Source organism: Mastigoproctus giganteus, chromosome 8 (assembly GCF_048544385.1).
Source record: "Mastigoproctus giganteus isolate SK-2022 chromosome 8, ASM4854438v1, whole genome shotgun sequence".
Lineage (NCBI taxonomy): Eukaryota > Metazoa > Arthropoda > Arachnida > Uropygi > Thelyphonidae > Mastigoproctus > Mastigoproctus giganteus.
In genome coordinates this window covers 34927472-34948135 of record NC_143582.1, presented here as the reverse complement: position 1 = coordinate 34948135, position 20664 = coordinate 34927472, and positions in this window count along the sequence as shown.

The window sequence follows — 20664 nt, the reverse complement described above, 5'->3', positions numbered from 1 at the left end:
CATCTATGGATCAGTTTTTTAATGCCTTGATCATAGAAGTCTGCACTTTTTTCCTGAAACCACAATTCCACTTCATTGGTGACTTCCTGAGACGAATCGAAGCGGTGTCCATGCATGTCTTTGACATTAGTCTCTCGATCATACTGGCACACCCAGCATTCGTCATTTGTCACCAAGCGATCAAAAAAAGTTCTCAACATCTGCATTACACAAATCCAACAGTTGGCGAGAACTTGAAATTGCTTCTGCAAAGGCATCAGCAAACTTGGAACCCATTGTGCGGAGAGATCTTAGACTTGTGCAAATGGTCATGTAAAATGCTTTGGGAGACCCATAACTAATTCCCACTGAATTTGCAATGGAATGAATTGTCGCTCGTCTGTCTGTGGATGTTGATGGCCTTCCTTCTCTTGGCTCGTCAAAGACACTTGTACAACTGCAGTGGAACTCCCATTTCCACTTTTTTACAGTGTCATAGGATGGACAATTTTGCCCATACACAGCTTTCATTTCTTTATCAATTTCCTGAGCTTTCTCACTCTGCAAATGCAGGAACTTGATCACTGCTAGATACTCCACTTTGTCAACCATAGCATCCTTCCTCAAATTCCGGGCTCCACCTCTGGTGTACGATCACCTACTGGAATGAAATTTCACATGTTAGTTATTGAATATGTAAGACAGCTTAAATTAAAAATGGCATCTTCCTGCTGTTTTATCTAGATCAGGGTACGAACCTTCTGATTACCCCCTCATAAAATGAAGTCCAGCAGAGACAGAGCTGGTGAATAAGGACTGGTGTGGCAGCACTTCATAACAATCCCGATGCATTTCGGTCATTATGACTACTGATGTGAGAAGGAGCATTGTCTTAGTGAAGCATGGCACCTTTTGTCAGCATTCCCTTACTTTCATGCTTGATAGGCATCTAATGTAATAGGTTAGCATACTTTCCTGTTAGAACATATTCTACTGTTATTTTTCCTTTGAAATCCCAAAATATTACCACTATTAACCTCCCAGCCAGTGGAACTATTTTTGCCTTCTTTCTAGGTGATGAACTGAGATGTTTGCTATTACTAAAGGGCATTGTTTGACCTGCTTTTGCTCAGGCTGATACCAGTGGATCATGTCTGATTCATGAGAATGTTTTGCATTTATTGAAAACTATGCCCACTGTTTTTTGGATTGATAATCCCCAGTCTGCTATCACTGTATCATATATTTCATCAGTTTTTTCTTGGTAATTTGCTTTGCTTGGTTGCACACCTGCATAGGTTATTTTTTACTACCCATCCCACTTGAATTCAGTTGCCCACTTTTTCACCATGTATGTGGTGCAGCAGAAGTACATAAGGTATATACTGTGTCATTATGAGTTTTATTCTGCCGTTATCTTATGACAGTGCTTAAATTGCCCATTATTGGAAAAAGGGGAGGGAAAAAAATAATAAAGCCAAGTTCATTGGGGTTTCGAGAAAAAAAGGTACGGACCTGTATTTTTTGCATTTGTTTATATGTAATAAAGGTCCAAATAACCAAGCAATATTATATTTATAATTGTAATTTTTATGCGAGGATACAAACTTAACTATCCCTTCTTCAAATAGGCCTCTGGGGTTGGGTATATTCATACTATGATTTTTTAGTGTTTTTCACCAACCATTGAAGTAAAAAACGAAAGACGAAAAACCAAATTCTTAAAATTTTAATATTTACAATACATTTATTTACAAACAAAACAAAATACCATATTACTGATGATAGCAATTTTAAAATAAGACAACTGTGATATACAGTAAATATACAAGATGATAATACAAATACCGAGTTTAAAATACAATAAAATATACCAGGTTAAAAGCGCTAAAATACTAACTGAAGCTTTCAAAGGCTTCTGCCTTCTTTCTCAACAGTGTACTTCTATTCTGCGGTGCATCATTAAATACCAGCAGGTTCGCGGTGCGTCTCACGTAAACGTATACTGTTCCCGTCGGAACCGGAAGTGGCTCGGGAGCGTTTCAGGCAAAAACGTTCATCCCCTCCAAGGATTACCGCCTCAAAGAGGGGATGAATGCGTGTGCCCCTATCTCTATTTATATTATTCTCAATATAACTAATTCGTAAGCTCTCGAGCCACTTGCGGTCCCAAAATCTATGCGCCCGATCAGTGATGACAGCTTCGTCTGGGGAGATTTGATGTTGCTTCTCCCAGAAATGTTCAGCTACGGCGGATTTACCATAGTCTGCATTTCTTATCGCATTTGTGTGCTCCCCCAGACAATCTTTGAAAATGCCCGGAGTGTGGGGAATGTTCTGTGGGAGAAACAAAACGGTATCTCAAAGATCGTCTGGGGGAGCACACAAATGCGATAAGAAATGCAGACTATGGTAAATCCGCCGTAGCTGAATATTTCTGGGAGAAGCAAAATCAAATCTCCCCAGACGAAGCTGTCATCACTGATCGGGCGCATAGATTTTGGGACCGCAAGTGGCTCGAGAGCTTATGTTCTATTGAGAATAATATAAATAGAGATAGGGGCACACGCATTCATCCCCTCTTTGAGGCGGTAATCCTTGGAGGGGATGAACGTTTTTGCCTGAAAAGCTCCCGAGCCACTTCCGGTTCCGATGGGAACAGTATATGTTTACGTGAGACGCACCGCGAACCTGCTGGTATTTAATGATGCACCACAGAATAGAAGTACACTGTTGAGAAAGAAGGCAGAAGCCTTTGAAAGCTTCAGTTAGTATTTTAGCGCTTTTAACCTGGTATATTTTATTGTATTTTAAACTCGGTATTTGTATTATCACCTTGTATATTTACTGTATATCACAGTTGTCTTATTTTAAAATTGCTATCATCAGTAATATGGTATTTTGTTTTGTTTGTAAATAAATTTATTGTAAATATTAAAATTTTAAGAATTTGGTTTTTCGTCTTTCGTTTTTTACTTCAATGGTTGGTGAGAAACACTAAAAAATCATAGTATTAACTATCCCTTGTAAGTTTCAGTATATTACTTTACAATATCATATATGAAGGGCAGTCAACAAGTATTTACCTTACCTAGAAATAATTGAATTTTGGGTTTGAAAACTTGGTTTGCAGTGTCGGTGTCATCCTTTGCATAGAACTACAATTTTCCCTATCTGTGGATAAGCTTTTTCAGGCCTCTTGAATAGACGCCACTTTGAGCAGAAAACCTGACTTCCAGGCAGTTTTCCTACACAAACGGCTTCAACTTCTCGAGCATCCTCCTCTAAGTGCCTAAATGCTGATCTTCAGGCAATTCTTCAGTGGGACAAAGAAAGCTTAGTTAACTACCATCCCTCTAATATTCAGACCTACCTACCTTATTTCTCACAAAAAAAAAGTCTACTGCTCCATTGCTCCTCTCTGATGACACTGGTTTCTAGACAAGATCACACATCTCTACTACGAATTGCCGTAACTTCTTATCTCTCTTGGCATAAGCACATCACAAATATTGCTTCTGCATCCAAAAAACTGGGTATTCTCTTTCACTCTTAGGTGTTACTTTTTTTCTAAACATCTACTCACTCTGTACAAATCTGAAATCCATCCTACCATGGAATGTTGTTTCCATATCTAGGGTGGTGCCCCCTAAATCTCTCTATCTCAAAGTGTTTGGATTCCATTCAAAAAAGGGGAGTCAGCTTAATTAATGACCTGTATAGTCTCTCTACTTTCTGTCTTGTAGACAGTCAGTTTCTGCTGCATGCCTATTCTATAGATACTTCAGTGTGCACTCTTATTCTGAATTGGCATCCATAATCCCCCACTCTCTTCCGAACCAGTCAGCATCCATTCACTAACCAACTCCAAACTTACAGAACTAACTTTTTCTCTTCCTCGTTTATCACTTCTGCGTCTGTTTTGTGGAGGAACCTTCCTTCACACACATGCAATTTCTCAAAAATTGTAATTTATAAAAATTGAAGTCTAATATCAACAATTCTTCAAATAGGCCTCTGTGGTTGGGAAAGTTCTGACTCAATAACTGCAAAGGAATACACCAATCATCTATAACTGAAACTTTACTAAAATAATAATAAAATAAAATAAGACAGGATAAGATTTTGTTCTAAAATTATACACCGACAACTGTAGAGTTAAAAGCAATAAAATGATAAATAAAATTAAAATAAACAAAATATTACAAATCAAAAGTGATAAAACAAATGTTGCTTTCAGGGGTGACCACCTCCTTTAGAGACTGGAAATGGCTCAGGAGCGTGCCAGGCAGAACCATTCATCCCATCCAAGTATTTCTCTAGGCAATGCCGTCATCGATGATTGTTCACATAGGTACTGGAACCAGAAATGGGTCTAGAGCTTGCAGGTTTGTTATTCAGAACATAATGCTGTAAATGGGGGAGTCCATGTTCACCCCCCCACCCCCCTTGAAACCATAATTCTTGGACGGTGTGAACAGTTCTGCCTGGCACACTCCTGAGCCATTTCATCTCCATGCACGTGTGGAGGATAATGCCCATGCTCCTACACATGCTGTGAGCTGTGATTCTGCTGCTGTTATTTAAGGATGTGCCATGACAGTCAAGTTGTACTGTTGATAAAGGAGGCAGTCGCCTTTGAAAGCTGTGGTTATTTATCACTTTCAATTTGTAATATTTTGTATATTTTAATTTTATTTATCATTTTATCGCTTAACTTTTGCAACAAAATTTTATCCTGTCTTATTTTGTTTTATTATTATTTTAGTAAAGTTTCAGTTATAGACAGTTGGTGTATTCCTTTGCAGTTATTATGAGTCTAATATCAACAAGTGTCTTCTCAACCTACAATGCATGGTACTACTAAGTACCATGCATTGTACTACTAAGTACTATAAGTTTTAATATATTTTGTGTTTTGGATTTTCATTTAAAACACACACGCGTACGCACGCACACACCAAATGTGTGAAACAGTGTGTTTGTAGAATACAGGGAGGCCCTGAAGTATCTGCATTGGTCAATTTAAACACATTGAATATCTATGGGAAAACTGAAAAGGTTTGTTTCATAGGCAAAATCCTTTGTAAACATTGAAAGCATACTGTACTGGCAAACAATCCTATGGCTTTATTTTAATATAAAATGCATATGTTGTGAGAGAAATTTAATTTTCATTACAATATCTAGATTATAAAAAAAAACCTGCCATTCGCCTACTTTTTCTGAAAAAAAAATATTTTTTTCTTCCTGCCTGCAATTTAAAAAATCTTCAGCTTTTTTGAAAGGCAAAATGTAGCAGATATGAAATTTATTCCAATTTTATATTAAATTGGAAAGTATTAACGACAGTTATGCCTATGGAACTAAAAGCTGTTCCTTGTTTAGACTTGATCTCTAGGTAAATACAGGAAATCAGAGAGAGAGAGAGTCTTTATCGAAAAATGGCATGTATCTGAACTGCAGTTGCAGGCAATGTACCTGTCGTGTTACATTACCTCACTAATTTGGACTAAATGGTAGAAGGGGTAGTCCTGTAAATGTTTTCAAATAAAAACAGTCAAATTTACCCACAATTTAACATATACATTAATTAGAAGAAATTAGGATGTGAATAAGATGAAATGAGCAACCAAATTTTATGAAAATTTTAAAAAATAAAACCAAACAAATACAAATAGTTCAAATCAAATGAATACAAAATATTACAAAATAATACAAATGAAACACAAATAATATGAATTTTTAAATAAACTTTAATTGTGTTAGCCCAGAGGTGACCAACCTATATCATGTGGACTAATTATGATCCACATAGCTCGTGTTAGTGGCCCAACTGCTGATGTGAAAAAAAGTAACGTAAAATAATGTAAATTATTGTAACATTTGCTTCCTTGCTTGATAATGTAAAAAATTGTACAATCAATCCTAAAAGTCACCAGTGAAGCTAAACGTGTACAGCAGAGATTTCCAAAGTGTATTGCATCATGTCTCAAAGCATTTTATGAAATTTTTCCATCATATCAGCAAGGTTTTACCACTGATTTCCTTTCACTACATATATTTGATATAATTAAAATACAATTATTGATTACATAAAAAAATAAAAATTAGGATATATATTTATTTCTTAACTTGCTTCATACTTGGAGGTCTGTTGGTTTTGGACACATTTTCTCAGAAAGCTAATAACTGACCTTGGTTGTTGTCAAAAAATCTTGTTTAAGCATGTGTTTCAACAAAGGAAGCTGCATAACCATTGCATTTAATTAAAAGTATAGAACAAAAAGAGTTGGGTGTTAAATTATTTTTGCCACATAAATGTACATCAACATCAGAATATTTAAAGATGCACACATGCGGTTTAAGATTCTTTAATTACCAGAAATTATGATCTTGATTTCAGCACAATATTAACCTGATTTATAGCTAATATTTACTACCATTTAGCATTAATTTAGCAGAGATAAGTAGCGGCACTAGCGATCTTCGTATGACATTTGTGAGAATGATTTATTCGTTAAACTATATTGCATTTTTTGTATGAACAAAAATTGCTTTAATTTTTTTATTACATTTTGAACAAAAACATTTGTTTGTGCAAATTGTGGATCTTTTGTAGGGGGGGGGGGGGTATTAATTTCAATAGCTGCAGCATTTCCAGCATAATACGAAGTGTGGCAATAAAGTTCCCGGAGACCAGTGCAATAAAAAGAACACAAAGAGAAGGAGCTCAAGGTGGTTTTATTTTTATTCAAAATGTAATTTCCACCAGATAGAATGCACTTGTTTCCCTGTTCTAAAAGTTTCTGAGCAGTGAAGGCATCCAAAGAGATTATGTGCAGTTCAGCAATTACATTTTTATTTGTCCTTAACATCCTGAAATCTCATTTCTTTGAGGGTAGTTTTCATGTTGGGAAAGAGGAAGAATTCTGCTGGTGCTAGGAGTGTAGGATTGATCTGTAAAATGCAGTGTTTCATCAGAAATGTCTTCACAACAATTACAGAGTGGGCTCAGGCATTGTTGCACAACAAGAACCAGCTGCTCTCTTTTGAAATTGTGGCTCACCCGTGAAATGCACTTCAGTAGTCTTGGAAGCACCTGTACATAGAACATAGCATTTCTCCTCTAGGTATAAATTCCTTGTAAATCACACCGTTTGTCAAAAAACGTTATCAGTATTATCTTTATTGTTGGGGCCTTGTTTATGATTTTGAAGTCCACTCCATGCACTGGCACTTTGGCTCTGGGTCATACTGGAACATCCAACACTCATCTCTGGTGACAGTGCAGTCTAGGAAATTAGGATTTTCTTGACAGGGCTAGATAAAGTCTTCGCATGATAACACTCTTCACACACACACACATCTGCTCACATGTGAGACTGCAGCACAAATTTTGCACAGACCTTCCTTTCCCTAAATCTTCATGCAGAATTTGATGCAGTCTTCTTATTCATCTTCAACTCATCAGCCATCATTCTGAGGGTCCAACAATAATCTCTTGCCATGATTTCCCAAAAAATTTTGCAACTCTGTCCTTGGTTTTGAGAGGTTGGCACAGATGCTTGCTTCTTGGTTCATTGCAAACATCCTCGCTTCCCATCTTTGAACCACTTATACCATTCAAACACACCTGGTACGACTTAACGCTTCATCACCATAAACAGTTTTTAACATTTCATACATTTATGTTGCAGATTTTCTGTTCCAAGTTTGAAGCAAAATTTGATATTTGTTCATTGCAAAATTGTGACATGGAACATTACTGCTACTAACGAAACTGGTTGTTACTTGTAACCTGTGAGCCTACTGAACAATCTCTGTGACCATCTGTTGGAGGAAGTTTTAGCTACAACGTACCACTTTCATTTATTTTTAACTCATCAAACATGACCGCAACAGCGCCAGTCTGAGAACTTTATTGCCACAACTGGTATGTGGCAAGCTTCAGGAAAAGGAGTGAGCACATTGATTTACAGATTTTACATATAGGTTCTTTGGAATACATGTATTGATCTACATTTTTGGAGGTCATTTCAGATAATGCATTCTTTTTTGTATGAGTTGCCCTAAAGCTTTCTAGTGTGCACTGGTCATCTCTTATCTGTGTTTCCAACAAACAGAAGACACTATTTCAATAGATGGCAGCATGAAAATCACTTAAAATCAGATGAGGACATCACACCAATCAGCTGTCAGATTTTGTCTTGCAAAAGCTGAATTCTGTTGAATTTAGATGCAGAAGTTGATGAAATTAAATATAATGATGAAAATAAATAGATGTATAGGATATTGTTGATTCAAAAGAAAAAGTAACTGAGGGTTTTTTTTTTTTTTTTAATTCTAGTTACATCTTCAACGTTAATTTTATTTTAATGATTGACAGTAAAGTCAAATTAAGAAGAAATTAATTTTCAAAAGCATGTACATACAAAGTTTTCATTTTTATGATACTTCAAAAATAAGACATTCACTTTACAAAGCCCACCCATATCAAAAACTCACTGCAAGGAACCCACACATATTCAGGTAAGAGTTAAGTGTTAACTCATTCCCTGGCTTTAGCATTAGTTGAAGTGTATGATGTAAGAAAGCAAGCTTATACACCATCAGCCAAAAAAAAAAAAAAAAACTTCCCATTTCACCCATCCGGTCACTCCAAATGTTTGTCTAGTACATATATGAGCAGTCATTTAAGCAGTCAACAAACATTTGCCTTTTACGGCAAATGTTTGTTTTACAAATCTTTGTAGAAGTGAAAGCACATGAAATTAACAATTAGTCAAAATATATATTGGCACATTGAACTCTTTTTAGCAACACTTGGTTTTTGTTTATATTGGCACAGTTTTATTTGATCTTTGCTTGTGTTAATGTGTTAGTTTATGTACATGAATAAACTTTTCATAAAATCTTTAAGATTTGTTTACTCAGCACAAAAGTAAGTGTTCACTTTTAGCAATGAATTCCAAACTTTTTTACTTTTCAACCATTATTTACAAATTTTTGGAATGCTGAGTATGTGTGAATGTTCATGTTCTTCAACATTCTGAAAATTATGGCACCTTGGAGTACTCTCTCAGATATAGGTAGCAGCAAATAGGTTAATAACATTTAATTCTTCCCAAAAAAATTTAATCAGATCGGTATGTTGAGTAAAGGTCCTATTGTATTGCCTTTTTATTCTTCATTCTCTTTAGAGCATAAAATTATTTTTCATGTTTCTCATAAGAACTGGCAAATTGAATAAAGAGGATCAAGGTGACTTCTGCCTTCATATAATTAACACTTTTTCTTTATTCTGGTCTTCTTTATCTGCCCTTCCCATTTCATCCTACAGATTTTTCCTCTTGAAATGCTATTTATTGTTTTTTCCCCACATTCTAATGTTACCAAATATTAACATCCTTTTTGCCACTCTTGAGCAACACATTTCATGTTTTGCGACTGCAGAAATGTGGTTTCAAACAGGAAGTGCATATCTGATGGTACTGTTTGAAAGTGTTAGCCAAGTGCTTTCAAAGATAAAGTGTCATGTGTTGCATTTTGACACTCTTTATCTTTGATTAATAACTTTTCAATGCATTTACTATTGTATACTAGGCGCCTCCATAGCCAGGTGGGAAGGAGCAGCAGTGCGTAGCACATGCTTCTTGATTAGACCGGGGTTCGAGCCCGTCACCACCAAATACGGAGGATGCGGAAAGGTCAGGGAATGACCACCGCATATCCCAGAGCAATATGGCCTTAGTTGCTAATGCTCCTAAAAACCAAATAACAAACAAACAAACTATTGTATACTCTGCTTTTCATTCCAACTTGTAGTTCAGTTGTAAATAACACTTTGTTATACTCTTTTAATATAATACTGTATAATATAACCCCTGCCTGCCTGCAGTGATGGAGCTGGTATTATGGTAGTTTCACAACCACTATCCTTTGTTTTTTTTGTTAGAATTGTCACAAAAAAAAAACTTTGGTTGTTTATTCAACATAAATGTTTACACTCAAGTATGACTTCCTGATTAGGCTATATGTGAGCTGGGGTATTTGAAGTAGAAAAAACACTTTATACTGCCATTATTACTGATAAAATTTCATCAAAAGGATGTGTAGTGGCATTATATAACAATAAAAAACTGTTAACATTTTAATTTGCATTCTTATTTTCATTTTGCAGCATTTTACTAATTGCTTTAGAAAGCATTATGAAAGAAGTTTGGAATCTCATTAAATTCTTATTTAGGAAAAAACTTTTCTACATAAATAAAATACATTAAAAAGAAGGCAGACAAAATTAATGACACCCTTTATCACTTGATTATACATGATTTTAGTGTGTGCAAAATGATTAGTATTTAGAGAAAATTATATCTTTCTGTAACTCAATAAAATTAATAATTTATAAAATGTGTACAGTGTACACTAAATTATCATGATCACAGATATTATCATTGATTGGGACTTTGTATCAGATTTATACCAGTAAATAAAAAAAAACTACACTTATTGTAATCAATGCTTCATTATGTGTTATCACTTTTTTACCTTATTGAAGTTTATGCACGTACAATAAGACTGATTAGATAACATCCAGATTTGTTCTTGAATTCTGACATGTTGTGTTGCTACTGACTGCTGTTGCTTCATACAGTATGGTTGTATTATTACTCTGTCAAAGAAAGTACTGTACCCATACTCCTACCAATCTGACTGTTTTACAGTAGAGCATTAACCCTTTTATAATTCTTGATTTTAATATTTTCTTTGTTTGTTTTTTAATAGTTTGTATGGGTTTCCAGAAACATTGAGTTTCATTTTTATTGATGACTTTCTTGAATAAATTTAGTATAGAGAAGGGCAACAAGGTTAGTGAACGGAACGAAGGGTTGCTCTTACGAAGAAAGGCTTAAGTTTTGCAAATTACAGTGTCTGGAGACTAGGCACTGGCGAGGTGATCTGATAGAGGTGTACAAAGCCTTGAATGGTTTGAGCATGCTCAGTGCTGATGGGATACTGCCTCTTGCTCAGAATAATCACCTGAGAAGGCATAAATTCAAATTGAGGAAAGACAGATGTAGGATAGATGTGCGGAAATTTGCCTTTAGCCAGCGGGTAGTTGGATGGTGGAACAGACTTCCATCCCTTGTTGTGGAAGTTGATAGCCTAAATAAATTTAATTTAAGGCTCAGCTGGACAGGTATTTCGAACGAACGGAGGGGTGAAGTGGAAGGGGGTGTTTTTTTTTTTTTTTTTGGCTGATGCTGCATAAGCTTGCTTTCTTGCATCATATGCCTCTACTAATGCTAATACTAAACAGTGGAGAGTCAAATTATTATATTGCTTGATTTTCATGTTTTCTTTCTGTCCATTTCTATTTTGTTATTAAAAATTTCAGAGCTGCAAGGCTATTTTTTATGTACACATTTCTGTTCTGCATCAACAAACAGTAGTGAACAGTTGCATTCTTGTTTCATGGTTGTTATCAATTAAGCTGTGTCCCACAGTAAACTGCATCTATTTTACTTCTAACTGTTAGAGTATATGCGTTTCATTGATCTGTTATTATGTAGATGAAAGTTGATCTACAGAAGCACATTTAGACTTGCCTTCCTCTGCGATAAATGGCTTTTATTGCCTGCTTAGTTTCCTGCTGTGCTGTAATAACTTTTATAAAGAGCATGAAAAATTTGCATATTTGAAAGTACTTGGCCAGCATTTTCAAATAGTACTGCACCTACTGTATCCAACCTCACTCCTGCACTTGCAAGACAGGGAATAAGTCATTATATCCGTTACTGTGAAAGAGCTTCCAAATAAGAAAGTAGCCTCAATGATATGTTTACTGTTTTTTAAATCCATATGCAGTTTATGGAATGGTGGCAGACAGCAAGTCCTATGTGACACTGTAGGGGGATTTTAAAAAAATATCTTCAGTTGAAGTAACAGTTAGCAATTTTATGGAGAGGGGTATTTTGTCCATACATTTCAACATGAAATCTGACCACAAACAGTTTTAAACACTGATCATCAAGTATAATACATGATAATCAGTATCGTCTGGTACACTATGACCAAAGCAGTTGTTGCATTGCAGAACTTCCAGATATTTAATATTTTTAAATATAGAGAATGAGGAAACCAATGTAATTTGGCAAAGTCAACTCTATACGTATAATAGCACTAGAAAAGAAGTGACAAAATAAAAAGCTCACATTCACGGACCTGGATGAATTTCACATTATCTGTTATGTGAATGAAAATTTTTAATAAATGTTTTTCAATATTGCAATTATTCTACTTTATCATCTGTAAAGGAAAAATTAGCTAAACAAATTTGTGTCAGCATTTGTATCCTTATGACAAATCATTAACTAATAAACTACAGATGAAATAAGTACAATTGATTAAAAAGTTTTATGTTGAGCAAACTGTTTCAGTCAGATATAAATTCATTCAGACATAAATATCCAACTAGTTCAGCAATTTTGGAAAGACATCCCAGCTTCCCTCTTTATTAATATACAGTGGATCTGTTTAAGAGGATACTGCTTAAGTTGCCTTCTCACTTAAGAAATGCCAAATGTCTGATTCTGGAAAATTTTAGAAAAATATTCTGAATTTGGAAAATTCATAAGCTTAATGTATTTTTTTTTTATCTATCTGAAAGGATTTTATGACTAAGGAGCCCATTTTGCTTCATAACTTACATTTTACCCACATAACATTTTTCCTTTTGTTGCTAACATCATCTGTGTATATCTGCCTTTTCGTGAATAATGGCTGACTATTAATTGCCTGGGACAGTTAGCTAGAATTGTACTTCTCTCTGTTATTTCATGTGAATTTTTTCATATGCCTCTTTCAAAGTGTGAGAAAGTGCCCACGCCTACTTAAGCCTCTGCACCTGACACATTTGAGTTCCCCTGATATTGCGTATTTATAATAAACAGCACTTGTCAATGCAAAGGTGTTCTGTTATTCTCCGAACCCTGCAAATCACTCAGTATGTGTTGACTTACTTTTGTTGAAATTCGACTTTCTCCAATCTAACTTTCCAAATGGCAAAGCAATTTTCCTTTGTGATTTTAATGTTCATAATCACAGCTGGATTCGGTTTCTAGTTTCACGGACCCAGCTGGTAGAGATACTGAAGCTTTTATCATTACTTGCAGAACTGACTTGTTCATTTACTTACTAGAACACCAGACAATCCTAACCACACACTTAACACAATTGATGTTTTACTCACCAACACCCTCTGAAAATACGCAGTTAACATTAGTGACCCTTCTGGCTATCTCAGATTGCAGCTTCATCTCTTTTCCAGTGGAGCCTCTCTGTTATTTATTCCAACAAGTCAGAGGAAGTGCAGTGAGCTCTAATATTCTCAACTTGGTTCTCATCAAGTTGAGGATATTAGAGCCCCTTGGATCAGACTGTATCCAAAATTCGACAGCGCAGGAACCAAGTCATAATATAGGTAATGTCCAGAGAGAGAGAGATTTCTGTGATCAGTGGAAAAGGTGAGGCTTTAATTTCAGGAAAAATGACTCTAGTGGATTAGGGTATTTCTTGGGCACTATTACTGGAAAAACAACTGCAATCTGTTGGACATGACTTCATAATTATTATTTTTATTATTATTAGCCATGTGGTGCAAGGAAGCCAGAGGCTTATGCTGCAATGGCCAAAGAAAAAAATCCCTATTACCCTGGTAGAGAGAGAGAAGTAGAAAGGAATCACCAAGAAAGAGAAGAATGATGATATCCAGCTGAAGACCCTGGGTGTGCCAAGCCCATACTCACCAGATGTGAGTCCCTGGGGGTGATGGGAAGTATTCAAGGGAACTTGAATACATCCCATTATGTAGCCCATTTTCTCCACTGGAACAAATATATTTGTATTGTAGAAGTTACAAATATATTTGTTCTAGTGGAGAAGTTCTACAAAAGAAAAGTGCTCAGACAAGAGAGAGGTGAAGGATTTAATTGAGCGAAAGAAGAAAGTGTGGGGTAATTACAGACTGCTGTGAGATATTGATTTATATGATTATAAGCGTATAAATAAATAAATATTCATTTATTGCATAATATAGCAAGTCCTTCACAGCACATGGCTAGGGCCAGATAATTTAGTATGAAGGAAATAAAATAGTAAAATCAATATACATAGCAGTAGTCATATATACATAAACAATGAATATGAATTATATTCATGAATTAACAAAATAAGACACTTTCAGTACAGTACATTTGGTATTCAGTTGTTAATTGCTTATTTGAAGGCAGGCTGCTGTTTTTTATTTCATCTGATTGAAAATCTTACTCCTGAAGGTTGAGAATTGAGTAACCTTTTGCAGTCAGTGTTGTGAAGATTTATGTCAAGGGCTGCATTAGGAAACATTCTGTCCATTTCCTTGAGTCTGAAGGGATTGGATTTGAATTGTTGGTTTCTTGAATTTTTTTCTGTTAGGAGCTGCCATTATTATGTTGGCTATATTTGGTGAATTGCTTACAGAAGTTATCAACTTTGCAAGAAGCATGACTCCAGACTTGATCATCTGTTGCAGAGGCTTTGTATCTGTGAGAACTTATGGCCATCTTCTTCTGGGATCAAGTTTTCATAAAGCTGTTGCTTGGATATTGTATGGGGAATACCAGGTTTGCTATTCAGCTATCAAAGACTCCAGTATTCTAGTGCAAGGAATTTCTTTATGGTTACTTGAAGTGATCCAGACCAGATTTTGGAAGCATATGACAGTATGGGAAAGATGCATCTTTGAACATGATTTATGAATGTTTTTATATCTTGAATTGCTGCTGTTTCTCATTTGATTAGCCATTTTGCTTTTTGAATTTTTTGAGCACTATGTAAATAGTGGGAATTAAAAGAAAGATTTTTATCAAAAAATAATCCTAGGTCTTTGTGGGCATAGACATTCAGATTTGAAACATCTGCAATTTTAATTTCTTTGCGTATAACTATTGATGGAGTAAGATAGGGAAGAGCCAGATAGGAGAAGTCACTAGCAAAGAGAGCTAAAAATAGAGCTATTTCTTTTCATATGTAAATACAAAAAAAAGAAAAGAATGAATGAGATAAGTTGCTTGAGTGTAAAAGTTATAGAAAAACCAGAAGTGGCAGATGAGTTTGAGCAAGATACTTTGCAGCTGAAAGACCATTTGGATCACATGGGAACAGTGGGGGGAGAACGGCAAGGCTCGGTGAATGTAACACTTCAGCGTAAGGTTTTTGTGTAATAGGTTGGACAGTAGATATGCTGTTACACTAAAAAAGGCTGCATGTTAGTGCATCATCCTAGTAGAGATGTTAATGAGATTATTGTTGGATTCCAAGATGATTCCTCCCCCATTGAAGAAGTGCTAATGTTTCCTCAATCCATAAAGCGGGTGCAGAGGGTTAACACTGAGAAGCATTATATTTAAGCTGCTTCAAACATTGCAGTAACCTGCATCTGAAATGATTCCCCTTTTATTAATTATACTATAAGTGCTTTTCAAAGAAAAAAAAATTTGAGCTTTTTTTTTTTTTTTTTTTTTTTTTCAAAATCTGGGCACCTATCAGAAACACAATACTTCATTTATCCTATTAGTTTAAAAAGGAAGGCTATGTAAAACAACAAAAATGACCTCATACAGCCAGTGTTCATTCTCCATAAAATGTTAAAGCCCTCCAAGTTGCAATGCAGCATAGTCCAGGACAGTCAACAAGAAAAGTAACTCATGAACTTAGAATATCTGGGCATTCTGCTCAATGAATACCTCAATTGTATTTAAAAATGTTCTCATATAAGATTACAGTGCTGCATAAACGTTCTGAAAATGATAAGCAGAGAAGACAGTTTACCACATGGGCCAAAGGGAGGTGTGCAGTGTTAGATGACACGTGATTTCTGTTGAAAATTATATTTAGGACTATGAACAAGCAGACTGTATTTTACAGACTGCTGTGAGATATTGATTTATATGATTATAAGCGTATAAATAAATAAATATTCATTTATTGCATAATATAGCAAGTCCTTCACAGCACATGGCTAGGGCCAGATAATTTAGTATGAAGGAAATAAAATAGTAAAATAAATTTTAGGCAAATGGAACTTCCCTAATACCTTCAGGAGAAAAGAAGCCATGGGGAAAATAACCGCATGAGTAGCTCTGTCAAGTCATGGTTTAATTGGACCTTTCTTCAATTGAAACTGTTGACTCACTGGTATCTGCTTATGCTTCAGAATGACTTTCTACCACAGCTGATGGCAACTCACCTTCCCATGAACACCTAGTGGTTTATGCAAAATAGACCATGCTACATACAACTAATATTGTGTCAGTGTATTTATTTATTTGTTTTATTTTACTTTTTTGAACACTGTTTTTGCCCTCATATGTTGCCATATCATCATCTGGATTCTCAAAACTGCGAGTATTTCTGGCCACCTCTGAGTCCACACTTCAACCCCGATGACTTGTAGTGTTTCTTGAAAGAGAAGTTATTCTGGAGGAAATTTGCTGCCTCATGGAGTAAACAGCCATGATTGATCAGGTGTGTTGGAAAAATTGGTGAAGACAGGTTGTCGAAATTGGTATATGTATTGAGAAACTTGTCAGATTGGAGGGCAAATTGAACATGTGGTAAATAAGAATGTTTTCTACAGATCTCAGCATGAAAATTCATTATTTTTATAATGATTAATGAATAAATGAGTTTATTAGGAAACATTTAAATGTGTTAACATTTTGAGCACCACCCTATACTAAATACAGTATGACACGAAATAACTAAGTACAACAGGTATAACATATACAGTTAATAAAAGCAATAAAATAAAATACTGTTGATTAAAATAAGTAAAATATAACAAGGTAAAAACAATACATAAAAAACTTAGCGAGTTTTGACACCCTCAACCAAAACTAATTTGGCAGGCTAGTTTATATTTCCCTACAGTAAGTGTAAACTGGTCTACAAGTCACTAAGGGGTTAGGTATGCTATGACAGATTATTAGAAGTCTCTAGTGAAGGATGCAAAATAGTAGCAAAGATTGCTTATTCTAGTGTTAACACTAGAAAGAAAAGAAAGAATCACATTGGTCCAATGGATATGAATAGCATAACTGTTGATCCTATTCAAGTTGCTGATAAACTGAATGTTCACACATTTATTCAGTTACCTGAAGTACCTAATTTTAACTGGAAGCCAAGTGATTACATTTTGTAATAACTCAGAGGAAAATGGAAGAGAGATTGTTAAAGCTAAATGTATAAATAGAGCACCTGGGACTGATGGGATCTATCCTTATGTTAAAAGAAACAGACCAATTTAGTTCTCTGCACCAGATCTATTTGTTCAGGTGCAAAGAAGAGCAACAAGATTAGTTGATTCCAGTTCTTTGCAGAACTGGAGTCAACTAATCTGTAAGAAATCCAGGGTAAGTTTCTATGGATTAGAGGTGTGCAAATGTGTGTCCTATTCACAAAGGGCAACATGAGAAATTATAGATAACACTTCTGTTCCAGGGAAATTAATGGAGTCAGTAGTTAAAGAAGTATTGCAGGATCATCTTAACAGAATGGAATCATACAGAAATCATAGCATGGATTTGTTAAGGGGGTGAGATCCTGTCTGACCAATCTGAATAGTTACTATGGCATAGTAACAAAGGAACTGGATGCAAAAATTTTTTTTTTTTTTAATTTTATACTTAGATTTCAGCAAAGCTTTTGATACTGTTCCATAGTGGTATTAGAAGCAAGTTAGTGCTATGGATAAAGGTATAGTTGTGTGGAAGGAGACACTGGTTGTTAGTGGCCGCTGTTCTTCATGGACTAATGTTATGAGTGGGGTCCAGTCCCTTGTGGTTCTGTTTTGTGCCCCTTACTACTTTTTTTTTTAAATGCAGACATATCAAGTTTAATATCAAAGTTTGGTAGGGTAGTTAATGACAGTAATCAGGATCTAGCTAAAAAAAGCTTGAATAAATTATTGCTGAAAAATACCAGTTGAGGTTTAACATTGATAAATGCAGGGTCAATGTTGACTGGCTTCACTTCCTTGGATTTTGTGTTTCTTATGCAGGGTGTTCCATTTGGGTAACAGTAATCCAGAATAACATACCAGTTGGGTGGTACCACACTCAAGGTAATAGAGAATGAAAATGACCCAGGAGTGGAGTGATTTGTACAGTCTGACACGAAGTTCTCTGAGCAGTGCAGACAGGCTGCTAAGACAGCTCTCATGGGATTCTGTCAATGATATATACAAGAACCTTGCTAGCAAAGACAAGGAGGTGATCATCCATTGTATAAGCAATTATTCATTGTGTAAACAATGTTTAGGCTACATACAGGTCTGATAGCCTCATTTTAAAAATATGGATCTGTTTGATCAGGTGCAGAGAAGAGCAACAAGATTAGTTAGGGGCACAGAAGTACTGTTACCAAGAAAGACTCCAGTTCTGCAAATTTCAGCATCTGAAAACTGGTCACCAGTTGAAGTGTTTAAGGCTTTGAGTAGACTAAATGCTGATGGCATCCCCACTCTTGTCAAACAACACACTTAAGGGGTTAATAAATTTAAATTAAGAAATAATGGCAAGATAGATGGGCAAAAATTTGCTTCCACCCAAAGAGTAATTGATTGTTGGAACAAACTACCATCTAGCATTGTGTAAGTAGTTAATTTAACCTATACTTCCCATAATGGGAAGTAAAGAGATTTAAGGATTAGACAAGGTGCCTGGTTGCCAAGCTCTTGAAACCCATATTATCAGAGTCAGAGTCTTTCCTCACGGTTGGCCTGCCAATCTCACCATTTTAGTTGCCTGTCTTTGGACAGTTCAAGAAGTTCAATGTGTTTTTTCAGATGAGGTCTCCATACTTGAACACAGTAGTCTATGGTCTTATAATCACCTTATACAGTGGGATTATGAATTCCCTATTTCTACAGAATAATGTTCAATAAATCATCAATACGACACTATGGGCTTTCCTGGCTGCCTGTTTACACTGTTCAGAAATCTTCATAACTGCCCATAGTGTAACTCCCAGATCCCTTTTCTCTTCCACTGTTTTTAATTCAACCTCCACCAAGTGTATAATTTATTTGGGGTTGCTATTCCACAAGTGTAAAACCTTGCATTTAGTGGCATTAAAACAAACACCACTTCTCTGACCATCTTTGAAGTCTGTTCAAGTCATCCTGAAGGAGCACTGCTTGGCACTGATTATTGACAATGCTTCCAGTCTTTGTCATCTGCAAATTGTGACATCACTCCTAACCCTTCATTGATGTCATTTATGAAAATGAGAAATAACAGTGGTCCAAGAACTGATCCTTGAGGGATCCCACCCTTGATATTACACCAATCTGAAGAATATCCATTAATTACAATCCTATGCCTTCTGCCCTGCAGTCACCCCACAATCCATCTCAGAATCTTACCAATAATCCCAACCTGTTCAAGCTTATACAGTAACCTATTATGAGTGACCGAGTCAAATGCTTTGCTAAAATCCAAATAAACTATGTGAAATTGTTCCCTAAATCCAGCTTGTGAGTAACTGTGTCAAAATAGCCTACTAAGTTAGTTAAACATGATTATGTTCTGTGTCCTTCAGAATGCCATTTCTATCTAAATTCTCCTGGATTGCACTTTTAATCATTGCCTCTAAGATTTTTACTACCACTTACTTAAAGTCCGACCAACAGCGTGTGGTTGCCAACTCCACTCCTAGAACCGCTTTTATGTATTGGTGATACATTGGCACTTCTCCAGTCCAAAGATGCCCTCATAATTAACCTCAGTGGTTCAGTACACTCCCTTGCAACCTCCCTCAAGACTACAGGGTATATGCCATCAACTCTGGGAGCCTTACTTGCCTTTATGCTCAAAAGTTTTCTAATAAACAATCATCTGTAATTATGACATTGCTAATTTCATATGGCTCAGCATGAAGAGCCATTCGTCAGTAAAGACTGATGCAAAGTAGCTATTCAGTTCGTCCACAACATCAGCAGTCTTAGAGTTATCTAAGACTTTCCACCACCCAGTGTACAAGGGTCCGATCTGGATTGGCTTTCTTCTTTGTTGTATTCACATTCATGAAAAATTCCTTGTCCCCATTCTTTGCTCTCTTAACCAATGCTTTCTCATATGCAGCCTTGGCCTCCCTGACCAAGGGAGGTGTTACTGTTACAGATCAACTTTTACCTGTTGTAGGCTTTAGTAATTTTCATCACTGTAACTGTCCTATGTTATCTTTTTCGGTTCTATTTGACCAGCCTGCTCCACAGTCCTCCATTTCGGCAGCCTCCTCCTGCAATGTTTTCTTAAAGGTATGTATCCATTCATGGCTTCTGTTTAAAAGTATTCCATAATTCAAATGTATTCGCCATCCCTCGGAAATCTGCCCAATTCACAGATGCCATGTACCACCTTAAACTGTCAACGTCCCCTGTTCTTAAGTTAAAACCAGTTCCTTTAACTACGCAACATCTTTCTTCATTTTCCAACCGATGATTGCATAATCTCTTCCTGGCAGTAGTTCCTGTACTTTAAGCCCTATGATGTCATCTGATTCTTTAGTAATGAGGTCAAGAATATTCTCACCCCTAGTATGTTCTCTAACATGCTAGTACAAATAATAATCTAAGTTTTT